Raw genomic sequence first — 12,469 nt, forward strand, 5'->3', positions numbered from 1 at the left:
TTTATAATTAAAAAATAAGAAAAACATATGTATGTAGAAGCCGTTTAATGTATATCTTTGTATCCAATGTAAGTAAGCATATCTGTAACATGTACAACCTCTTTGTGGTGACAATGTAAAGATAACGTACAGTGCATAGGACATAACACAGGCAGAAGTATACAGTATTTTTACAAATCTACCGCTCCTGTAAGTACAATTCACTGTCAGAAATTCATTTTTTTAATCTCAAAAGTGTATTTTCTAAATAAACAATTGTTTCCCTTAGAAAAATACCCCCCTCTTTGTCTGCCATTGTGAAAAAACGTCTCCACCTGACGATGATGGTGTGAACCATCGAAACGGTTAGCAGCAAAATAAACAAATGACTGACGCAGAAAACTTCTTTTCTTTTTTTTTTTTTTTTTGTATTTATCAACAGTCGCAGCTCTTATAATGCCGTCTTTTATGGAGGAAATATTCATAGCATAATCGCTCTTGCAAGTATAGCCTAGTTTGGTACAATATACAGTATTTTTCTTGTTCTTTCCCGGTAGTGTTAAACTGCTGCAGTAGTTGAATATTCTTTCAAAATTATTTATAATTTACAAGCAGGGCTCCACTGCTGATCGTGCTTACTGAAGTTGATAGTTGTCGATGAAGGATTGCTCCGTCTTCTGATATAATGCTATTCGTCACATTTTTCATGAATCCGAGATCAATAGCGTCAAATCGCATTATTCCAAATACATTGCTTCAGACGAAAATTGTTTTTTTCATCATAACCTGAATTCTACGTAACAAAATTTGATTCTCAGGTAAGAAAACAGACACTTTCGGCCACCATTCAAAATTGCATGACATTATCCGTCCGTTTCCATACTGATTTTTTCACTTATATTTGCATTACCAACTTTGTTCGTGAACTTCAAGTTTTCATTCTTCGTTTGCGTTTGAGAAATTATCAACAGCTTCACTGTTATGTATTGGAAGTCACAACCACCTATTATTCGTAGTGACATAGTAGGTCTTGCGTGTGTGTGTGGGGAGGGGGGGGGCGGGGGCAGGAGGGGGGGGGGGATAGTAGAGTCCATCAAATTAATGCAGTAAAGCCGGACACCAGGACACTGATCATCTTTATTTTGACATTTTTTGAGAAAAGTATTTTAATGCAATAGATATACTTCATTCGAAGCAAGAAGTGAAAATATCTGGTCTCTGACAACTAATTTCACTTCAGACCGACGTTTTAATATCTGTTAATTAATTACAGCATCGATAAAGACAAGTAAATTAATTCCATAGTATTTTGCCTAGACGTAATCCAATTACAGTTTTGCAATCCTCTGATCGTTTGATTCATATCATGATAACATACAGTTATTTTCATTTTTTCATTTTTCTAGTGATTTTTGTTTTTGTATTTTTTAGCCCTTTCCACTCCCTACACATCTGTTCGATCAAAGAGCTATAAATACTACTTGCGTGCAACCATAAACGGTAATTTGTGAGGCACTGCATATGTAATTTGGATGCATTGATCGATCTGTTCTTTTAGCTGTCAACATAATTTAAATTTACATTACATTTAATCTGAATCGTAACAGGCGGCGCAATTCTGACATCGTGTTTGAGTACATATACTAATAAATGGCTCTGAGCACTATGGGACTCAACTGCTGAGGTCATTAGTCCCCTAGAACTTAGAACTAGTTAAACCTAACTAACCTAAGGACATCACAAACATCCATGCCCGAGGCAGGATTCGAACCTGCGACCGTAGCGGTCTTGCGGTTCCAGACTGCAGCGCCTTTAACCGCACGGCCACTCCGGCCGGCCATATACTAATACTGTACTCACTTTGTAGCACGAGGTCTCCAGCAAGCAACTAAAGAAAATCACATGGCTGTTCAACAACTATTGTGTTCAGATCTTACTGCAGGAATAGTACCTCATACTACGTACCAAACACGAGGAAGTTCATATGCAATTGTGTATGTATTTATAGAGGTTTGTTTAATGTCCATAAACACTCGTGAAAATACCTTACCTGGATCATGTAGTCACATATCCTCGGCACTGAAAAGGCTAATGTAAAATTACAATTGCATACCGCCCTAAATAGGATGCAAGCACTTTTCAGCCTGTTATAAAGTGCTAAGGAATATGAATGGTGCGTGTACACAGTTTGTCCACTAATAGATAACAGCTGTCAAAAATTGTGTTGTAGTTAAATGAAAGTACAAAGCTTATATTATTGCTTTCACATGAAATGGATTAGCGAATAACGGTCCTATTTATCATCGAGCTAAGCATCCATCCTTCCGATTTCACCACAAGCCGACGTATGTGACGCCGTAATATTGATTACATAATGAAGAGACGAAGCATACCTTTTATAAATAATTGTATGCTCAAGAATAGAATCACAGGTTCCTAATACTTTTATTGTAACTTCAATGATAATTCTGTGTACATACGGACTCTTTTATACAATTCCTTAAGTTAATATGAGATGGCGCTTATATAACAATGAATTCTCGAGACATTAATTACGTATTGACCTACTACGATAATGTTAAAGTCCATAAATACTTTATTCTTCGGACAGTGTGATTTTTTTTCCAACGTGTACAAAATGTAGGTACTGACTGATGAGAAGATACGGAACAAAAAAGATATAATGAACTTATGTCCGGAAATGCATGGTTTCCATCCTAGAGACCATTTATTCGACCATTATTTGTTACAGAGACTGCTGTCTAATATGCGCTGTACCATGCAGCCACAGTTACACTATGAATGGTTACCTCCTACAGGGTGGTAGTGTTCTTCATACCTCATGCCTAGCCCCCTTTCCTGCTATAGTAATTGGTATTGTTGTGGCCGATTCACTTCTCTTGCTGACTCACCTTGTAGTGGATGTGAGACAGCGTTGTACACAATGGTTCCGTCTTTCAATCGAGAGCTTGCCGACATGGTGTTAACTTATAGAAACGCAAATGGCAACGGGCGACAGGCAGCTAGGTTGTATCACGAGACCTATCTCCGCCGGGAACAGCCACAGCATTCAACGATTGCAACAGTCTTTCACCGTTTGTCTGAGACAGGTTCGTTTCAGAAACCAGGAATTCACGAAGGACTTACCCGAAATGTTCGGACACGAGAATTTGGGGAAAATGTGATAAACACTGTGGAAGGCGACTGCCGTATTATTACCAGGCAGTTGGCCCGCCAGTACAGGGTTAGCAAGACGACTGTGTGGAACATTCTGAACGACAAATGTTACTACCTTTTTGTCTTTCAGCGTGTGCAGGGCTAACTTTCAACCCACACTATAACTGAGGAATGCATGGGAATGCATGGTACAGCGCGCATTAGACCGCAGTGTCTGTAACAATGTGTGATTGAATAAATGGTCTCTGGCATGGAAATCATGCATTTCCGGAAATAAGTTCATTAGACCTTTTTTGTTCAGTATCCTCTCACTAATAAATTCCTAGAGTTTGTACACGATGGAAAAAGTCACCCTGTATAACATCGCTTACCAGACAATAGTTATTGTCAGCAGCACGGAGCGCTCGGCGTCCGCATTTACTTTACGGGACAGTACAGTTATTCACTGGCGCATCTACCACATTCGCTTTTGACAGGTTGAGAGCACACATGCGCTGAAAAAGGACAGTACAGTAGGGATTGACTGACACAATGACAGTGGCGTCATTAGCCATTAGGATAAAAGCAGTACTCTCAGTGATCGGTTTGACAGTAAACTTGCATGGGCTGTGTTTGGCAGACGCTTTTGCAGTGACAGATGTGCGAACACTGATGAGAAGGGGGAATGTGGCACGACTGACTTACAAGTCGTTCAGTGCGTCGATGTCATGTTGTCTACGAACGGAAGAGAGTTAAACCAAAATCATTTGAGACGTCTGTTTATTATTTACAAAACATAAAGATCACTTTTTGGCAAGATTAATGTGTAATATCCAGGGGGTGGGGGTGGGGGGTGGGGGTGGGGGCAGCCTCGGCCATAAATGTGCTATGTCAAAGAATATATGAGTACTGCAGCTCGTAATATACTTGTATTTCATCAGATAACACTCAACTATGGGAGGCGTAGCCAATGTCCTAGTATTTAATAATGTTACCTACTCTTCCTTTCACTAAGGGACTTCGTATGTACCAAAAATATTAAAATAAATGCCCGTGTAATACTCTTTCGACACTAGAATCGCAGAGTCATTCCTAACTCTATGACCATAGAAATGTAATCCAAGAAATTTCAAGTGTAGAACGCCTTCAGGGGTATTGGAGGCTTCGTGGAGCAGATCAGGATGATCGCGGATAGGCAGCCAATTCAATTTAAAAATTGCACTAATCTCAAACTTAAAGTTATTCCATTGTATCAGTTACAACTTTGTTAGCTTGCTTCTTATATATTTGTTTGTTACATATGAAGTCTCCTTAATGAAAGCAAGAGTCCATATTGTCACTACATACCAGAACTCGGATTATGCGTCCCTTAGGTATATATTACGTGATGGAATACACACATCCGTTTTGAGATGAAATATGTCTATAATCATTATGAGCTGCAGTGCTCATACATTCTTGGCCAAAACATATTTGGGATTCGAGGTTCCCTCTTGGATCTATGCATTGGTCTTGCCTAAAACAGTGGACCTGCACTCCGGAAAACGACTACATGCTATGTATATCCACGGGAATTATGGATTTGCGATTCTACATTATTAGTTGCGGATTATGTTGAAGTTGTTAAAGTAAGAAATGCGTGGCCTCAGGCTTACATAATAATGGCGTGTTTGACACTGGCGCCGCGTCCAGGGTTGCACGGAGACCAACATTCTGGACGAACGTTCTGATCGCCGCGTGCGCTCCTGCCCGTTTCCCAGACATTGGCCAGTGATTTATCGGCTTTAGTCGAACTCGAACAACCTTCAAAGGAAGTTCAGGAAGATAATTTCCACATTGAGCAGCTCTGACATGTTTGTCACCAGCATCTGATCACAGAGCTGTATGCAATCCATGTGTCATTCGACATCAGTATTGCTACTGGATGCAGTTCTGACATGTTTGTCAGCAGCATCTGATCACAGAGCTGTATGCAATCCATGTGTCATTCGACATCAGTATTGCTACTGGATGCTGCAATCAGCGCGTGATGCTGATGCTGATGTTGAAATGTTCCTTCTTTTTTGATACAGCAGACACATTTAAGCAGTACGCAATTCACTGTAGAATTCGTGCCGGAATATTAAGACCACCATTTACATCGAGAGAATTGAAGTGAGTTGGCGTGTAATCAGTGTAGCACAAATTATTGGAACCATTTTTTTCGACTACACCATATATTCTGATGGACGTGCGAATAATAGCGTGTGAAAGTCACCTAATTGAGACATACGCCTTTCATTCCTCCTAAATCTGCATTACACATTTTGTTTTTCACTTGCCTGGTTGGTTTGTTGATCATCATTTCAACTATTAGCGTGGACACTAAGCAGTTTTGCCGTGTTAGTAAGCTGTGGTCGCTTCAGAGACTCTAAGGTATTTGGTCCATGGTCAGCCCTTTAGAATTCGAGACGGTATTTTTGCTGGATTGCGCATACGAGGTTCGGAACGGACAAGGCACTCTCGGTTCTATAGCTGAAGCGTGAGCATATTCGTTCAGCGGGGTAGACACGCTTGAAGCAGCTGTATTCGTGGATTATGACTTCGTGTACCAAGTGCAAATCTTCGTATTCGACTCAGAACTTACTCTCGAGCATGTGTCACCATAACCTATTTCAATAATAAGCGTCCTATACCCCAAGTGAGTTTCACACGATTTCTTACTTTGAATAATGTATTTATCCCTTGTGGGAGAAATCTGTCTTTGATATGGCTTTTCAGAATTTACATGAAATGTATTTGCAGCTGCGAATACGAACAACCATCAGCAGTATAAAGGAATGACTACGAGTGACTGTGTAAGAGATTGACATCAGTGTACAATTAGCACTAATAACAAACGAAACAGAAATGGAAGTATTCATACCTGTTCCGGGCATGTGTTCTCGAAGAATATTCCACTTTGCCGGTACCGTGGTTCGGGTCCTGGTATTACAAACGCACATAGTGAAACCACCTTCTCATACCTGGGACACCTTAGCTGCAGGGGAAGGGGGCGAGGGGTGTCCAAGACGACACTACTCAAAAAGTTAGCATAGTATTGACGATGTGCTTGAGAAAAGTAAAGCGATCTTGCAGAAACGCTCAAAAATCATTAACGCTCTTGTCTCCTTCATGAAACAAGTAAGAGATCGGTAGGCTTTTTACCCATTTCACTGCTTTGCTCTTCGTACGTGGAAAATAGGTCTCATCTGGAACAGAAGTGACTTCCGTGCTATGGCAAGTAGATGAAAGGCAGGCATTTTATGAAACAGCTGCCCCACCTGTGCAGAAGATATACATGTCAGTTGACGTTCATCCGTGTCAAGCGTGTCATACTACGGGAAAAGTGGTCAATTTGTCATGGTAATCACATTTTGACGCAGTTGTCATGTATTTCCCGTTAACAACGACATACCAGGTCGCACGAACGTTCGTGTCGAGGAGAAGATGGTGCACAGAACGCCAGACCACTGACGATGCGACTGTAGAATATCGACTTTCCGCCACTTTCTGGACATGACTTCTCATCATTAGATAAGAAACATTACATGCCGCGGGATTCCTTGTAAAAGGCAAGTAGATGTGGACGTAACGGTATTCGATGAAGAAGATCCTGATATGTGAGAGGGAGGCAGAAATTCCGCTACTGCAACGGGTGCCACAGTAGGAAGGGGCCAGTTCATCAGTCAGGTTCGGTGGCGGATTCCACGATTTAATGATCCTACTTACATAAAGGGCAGCCACTCTTACATGCACTTTGACAACATCGAATCAATGGAGGAAGAGTTAGTATGTTGTAACAGTCTTTTATGAGAGTACCCACACTTACAAGCCGGCCGCTGGTGGCCGAGCGGTTCTGGCTCTACAGTCTGGAACCGCGCGACCGCTACGGTCGCAGGTTCGAATCCTGCCTCGGGCATGGATGTGTGTGTTGTCCTTAGGTTAGTTAGGTTTAAGTACTTCTAAGTTCTAGGGGACTTATGACCTCAGCAGTTGAGTCCCATAGTGCTCAGAGCCATTTGAACCATTTTTTGAACCACACTTACAAGCTTCCAAACGCCACCTGCAGTCTGTGTGCTATTGCCTTTGGCATCGGTAAAATGACAGACAGGATGACGCTAGATATGTGTTACCAAAATCAGCCTTTTTTTGTCATGTCTAATGCTCGCAGGAAGTTGGCATGAATGTCGTGAGGATTACATGAATGAGGTTAGGGCGACACTGTCTACTCGAAGACTACTACCAACGAGAATAGCACCAGACTTCGTCAGATCTCATTATCGATTCATCAATTCCAGCGCTTCTCACACTTCATCCTCCGATCTAACCAAGAACACCAGGTCGCCCGCTTATGCACGACGGATGAAAGCATGATCCCTCATTTTGATCCCAGTCAGCAAGCTCCGCAAACCGTGTAACAATGGCTCAAGAGCGATGCCATGAAGAAGCGTCGACAGCGGACATCCCTGCGTGGCCCGACCGCTTGATAGGAACAGGGTCTGCGGCACGGCCATTGACAAGCATCCGCGATGTGGCACATTGTGGGAATCGGAGGACTCTTTTCATTGATGTGTGGGGCACTGTCTCTAGAAAGTAATCAGTCACTCCAACAAAGGCGTGGTCGAAGTCCACTGTCATTATCTCGCAATAATCGATGACCGCCATCAGAATGTTACTTTCACCACCAAAGAAAGTTTGATCCATAGAGATGACTTGAGGGAGGACGTGTCGAAGGCGGGAGGCAAGAATCCGCGTAAAAATCTTGAAGTTACAATTTAACATGATCACCGACTAGTAATAACCAACTCCCCAACCCCCGGACCCCACCGGCCTAAGCAGATCTTCCACTGATTCAGGCGAGAGGGGAAGGTCAGGTTTCATCAGTTCTTGACACATCTCAGTCTAGCATGAAACCTTGATGTGGAATGTGCGATAAAACTACTGCGGAAAGCAGTTAGGGGCTGGGGATTTCTTTGCCGTTCTCTTATGAAGAGCATAAGCGATGTCATCAACTGTAAATGTCGCTGTGACAGTCTCCATAGCAGCTCTGTGCAAGGTTAGTGTCAACGAGTGGAGGATGTCATCCACTGCTGTGGTGTCCTGGTCTTCTGCTGCGTAAAACTGTTTCTAGTGGTTCCTCTGTGATACCATTTTGGGACGTCAATCGGCGACCATCTGGCATGTCGAGGGCATGGGCCAGCGAACACCTCTGTATCTGTTGGATAATACGGTGGATGGTCGGGGGTTCTCTTCAAATCTCGTCTTGACATGTTGGACGTACCATTCTTCCCTTAAGGCAATGATGCGTAATCGAAATCAGTTGAATTTCAACCTGTCGTTGAACAGAGGGGCACGGTCTCAAAGGTCGCAGAGAATTGTGAAAAAATATTCTGTGTGTCGTTGGCACTGCATTTTGTCGCGACCGTAATTCATCATCAATCGGGGTAAAGTAGGCTTGGTGCAGTCGAGCAACCACCAGAGAATTGAAGCTTAAACTGGAAGGCGTCTCAAGCAGTTGTTTCAAGTCGTTTCTATGAGCTGACTGCATTCTGAATCCTAGAGATGGGCGACTTACGACCTTGCCACACCTTCTGCCGTTGGAGAGAAACAGTGTAAATGCAGATGATGTGGTCGGAGACGGCTGTATACTACAACTCAGCGTCAAGCGTGGATGTTGGAAAACGTTGGAACATAATAGACACAGTGAAGACGCCTTGCTGAGTGGCTGATGTTACGAATATCGACGCTGATCTTTATGCACATGATACCAAGAGACGGCAAGGATCAGTTTGTGCACTAGCACCTTGAGTTCCTGGTGGTGGTAAGATGGTAATGTTGATCCGTCTCGGGAAACACATAACTGATGTCACCATCGTGCCTACCGATACATTTGTGCCTTACTGTCAGGATCACCAGGCGTCTTTGAACACTGAAGAACATGGGTGCAAGCAGCAGTCGCCGAAGAAACGTCGGAAACATCTGATCCACCCATCTGACTCCTACAGGGCCCAGTCTCAAGACGATGAGAATCTCACTTACCGAGTATAGCTCCCGATGAACGATTCTGTGGTGAAAGCACAGACCCGAACCTACCCCCCCCCCCTCCCCCATCAACATCAGATGCACCCCGTGCTGCACCTACAGACGTTGAACAACTGAGCCAGTACCACCTTTGCACTGCAGACACAACAACACCTTTGTGCTCGACGAGCACTCCGCTGGGTACACAGCGTCGATGCAATTCTGTGTGGTCCAATGCTGTAGACGACCTGTCACTGCCCTCCACATTTCACAGAGCAATTGTAGTTTGACAGGCGTACCAATGGTGTTGACATTGATTGATGCAATTGAAACCTGGTTGGTAGGTAAACAGAGAGCGCACAGGATAAGTTTAAGGTTGTGGATGGGGCCGTAAATAGTTACTGTAGGTTGCACCATCAAACACAGAGCTTTATTTTCTAAGAACCACTTATTTACACATTGACTTAAAAGATCACAACTAAACAATATGGCAGAAGGCCTAGTTAAAGAAAACTTGAGATGCTTTCCGGACTGAAGGCCCCAAAACCACAGCAAACACAGAAACAGCTGAAGGCCTGGCATAGAAATCAAAAGCAATTAAAAGTAGAAGGTATTTAAAAAAAAATGCAGTGACAACAATTAACGGCTGAAGGCCTTCACTACAAGTCTGAAGGACAACTATAATTAAGGCACATTAGTAAATAATTGTTTAAGAAAGAAAATTTCTTCTTATACTTACAACAGGACGGCCGAAACCTGATTAATTTATTGCACGGCTGAAGGCCACAGACAAATTTGAAACAACGGCTGAAGGCATGAAGAACAAGTCAAATAAGTATATTAGAATAAACTCCTTGCTTCTTATATTAAAAAAAAATTCCTTTAGAGAATACACACGGCTGAAGGCCTAATAAGGGGTTCACACAAATCCTCGGTTGAAGGCCACACTTAACACATGGAACAACTAACGGCTGAGGGCCTGGATTACAAACAATTTCAGATAGAAAAATGTCTAAGAATAAAGATTTTGTTTCTAAAACAAAAAAAAAAAACAAAATTTTAATTTAACTCGGCTGAAGGCCTTTATTTAAAATTTAAAGAAAAAAAAACTGAATTAATACACGACCAGAGGCCTTGCACCATACTTCAACTAAAGTGAAAATCACAATTTAAAATAAACAGAACAAGTGGTGTTCAGAAGTGTTCCAAGGGTCGGCCTGGGAAGGTAGCTCAAACGTAAGGCAGCCAAGTGTTAAAGTTAGGTAACCGGCAGGCTATCCAAATTAGGCACGGCACAAGGACTGACCAACAATTTAACTAATTCCCTCCCGTCCGACCAACGGCACAACGATGGAGAATATCGACCGAGGACGAGAATACTAACAGCACTACACCTCCAGAAATTGGCGTCTGAAAACAGCCAAGGGAACAATAACCACTCTAAGCAAATATGAACCAAACAACTTTAAAGGCTGTCGAACTACATGTCGTGCTGGACAGCAACAACACGACGAGGTTAAGGCACACTGCCTACAACTACACTAACGACCAGGGCAGGTAACTGAAGCGTTAACGGCCACAGGGCAGAAAATACCGCTGGAGCACTTCACTGATAAGTAACAGTCAATTTAATAAATAATCACAACATAGGAAGACAGCTGTCAAATCACTGGAACAATTCTGAAGCGAGCCACGAAGTCAAATAAAAGTCACAAGGACTTACGTCCGAGGAGTATGGTGTATGGTACAGTACTTCCCAGTCCCATCGAGCGGACAGAGAATCCACAGCTTGTGCTGTATGCGCCCTCGCATTGGCGTGCAAAATGATGGGTGGGTTGTGCAGAAAGTTTCACTGCTTCTTTCGCAAAGCTGGTCGCAGGTGATGCTCCAAAAACGAACAGTAATACTGTGCACAGACGGTCTGCCGTGGAGGAACGTTATGCGTTAGGATAACACCATCACAGTCGTGCACGAGAATCACCATAATTTTCACCATACTGGGGCACTGACGCACTTCCGACTTTCGCGGCGACCCATAATGACGCCATTCGTTGGGTTGGCTTTTCTGTTTTGGCTTCGTGGCATTCGCTTCAGAACTGTTCCAGAGATTCGACAGGCAGGAAACCGCTCCATTCACACCATCAATAGAACAGGCTCCGCTAACGGTATACTACGCCTTCCACATAGCTGGCAACGGTTTCTACGCAACGCTGGTGAATACTTTGAAGGACAGTAACAGGTGCAAACATGTAACTCTTTTGTTTCGGTTGTGAATAAATAGTTGCCACTATTTAAGTTCCAACACTCGTATGTTCACAAAAAGTTTCATTCTCCTCCTGCAAAAATAGAAAAAAACTTTTTGAACGCCCTTTGTATATCTTATCACCTTCTCATATGGACAGAATGCAGAGACCACCACGGGAGTTCAAATAAACAGATCGTCTGCAGTCCAAGTCCCGCGTGTCCCACAGTGACATCAGCAATTATTCCATCTGACGAAAGTTCGCTTTAAAGTGCCTTCAGTTGTGCATATTTACGCGATAAGTTGACCTTCAGTGACGATCTGCTGTGGGCATAAGCCATTCTCATTCTGTGAAAATATAGCGCACTAAGATGGCTGAATCATGTAAATAACACATTGTGCGAGCTGCACAGCGAGAACTAAAACAAGACGTCTGTGACACTACACTACTGAAGGTAGATTGCCGTGTTGGCTGTCCCTGTGCGTCTCATGACAACACCCAATGTGCCGTATGTCGTCGTTCCCGCATCACAGACTGTACGCATAGACACATTGAGCAATTCCTGCACAGGGGTGGAAATTTTATTCGAAAGTCGCTGCGCAGTGTTAGTATCGGCGGATAAATATGATATTGCAGTGCCTGTAATGTTAAGGAGAACGAGGAATGTTCACTAAATGCATGCCTCTCCAAAGGGACATTGTATTGTTCTACTTAACAGCAAAGGCACTACAATACCGTTTTAAGATTTTATTCCGAAATTTTAGAACCACTAGGGTTGAAGTATATTCTCGATTTAGTTGTTAAGTTACAGCTTCACACAATCTTAGGTAATCAACATGTCTTATATAACATACTTTTCCCTTTCTTTCCCATTAATAAACTTCATAAATATATTAATGTTCACGGAGATGCTGAAGAAACTGAATTGGCAGAAACTTGAAGATAGACGTAAACTATTGCAGGAAAGCCTGCTTGCAAAGATTCAACAACCAGCTTCAAATGATGAATCTAGCAATATGCTACAATCCCCTGCGTATCGCTCCCCTAGG

Source organism: Schistocerca nitens, chromosome 8, assembly GCF_023898315.1.
Source record: "Schistocerca nitens isolate TAMUIC-IGC-003100 chromosome 8, iqSchNite1.1, whole genome shotgun sequence".
NCBI lineage: Eukaryota > Metazoa > Arthropoda > Insecta > Orthoptera > Acrididae > Schistocerca > Schistocerca nitens.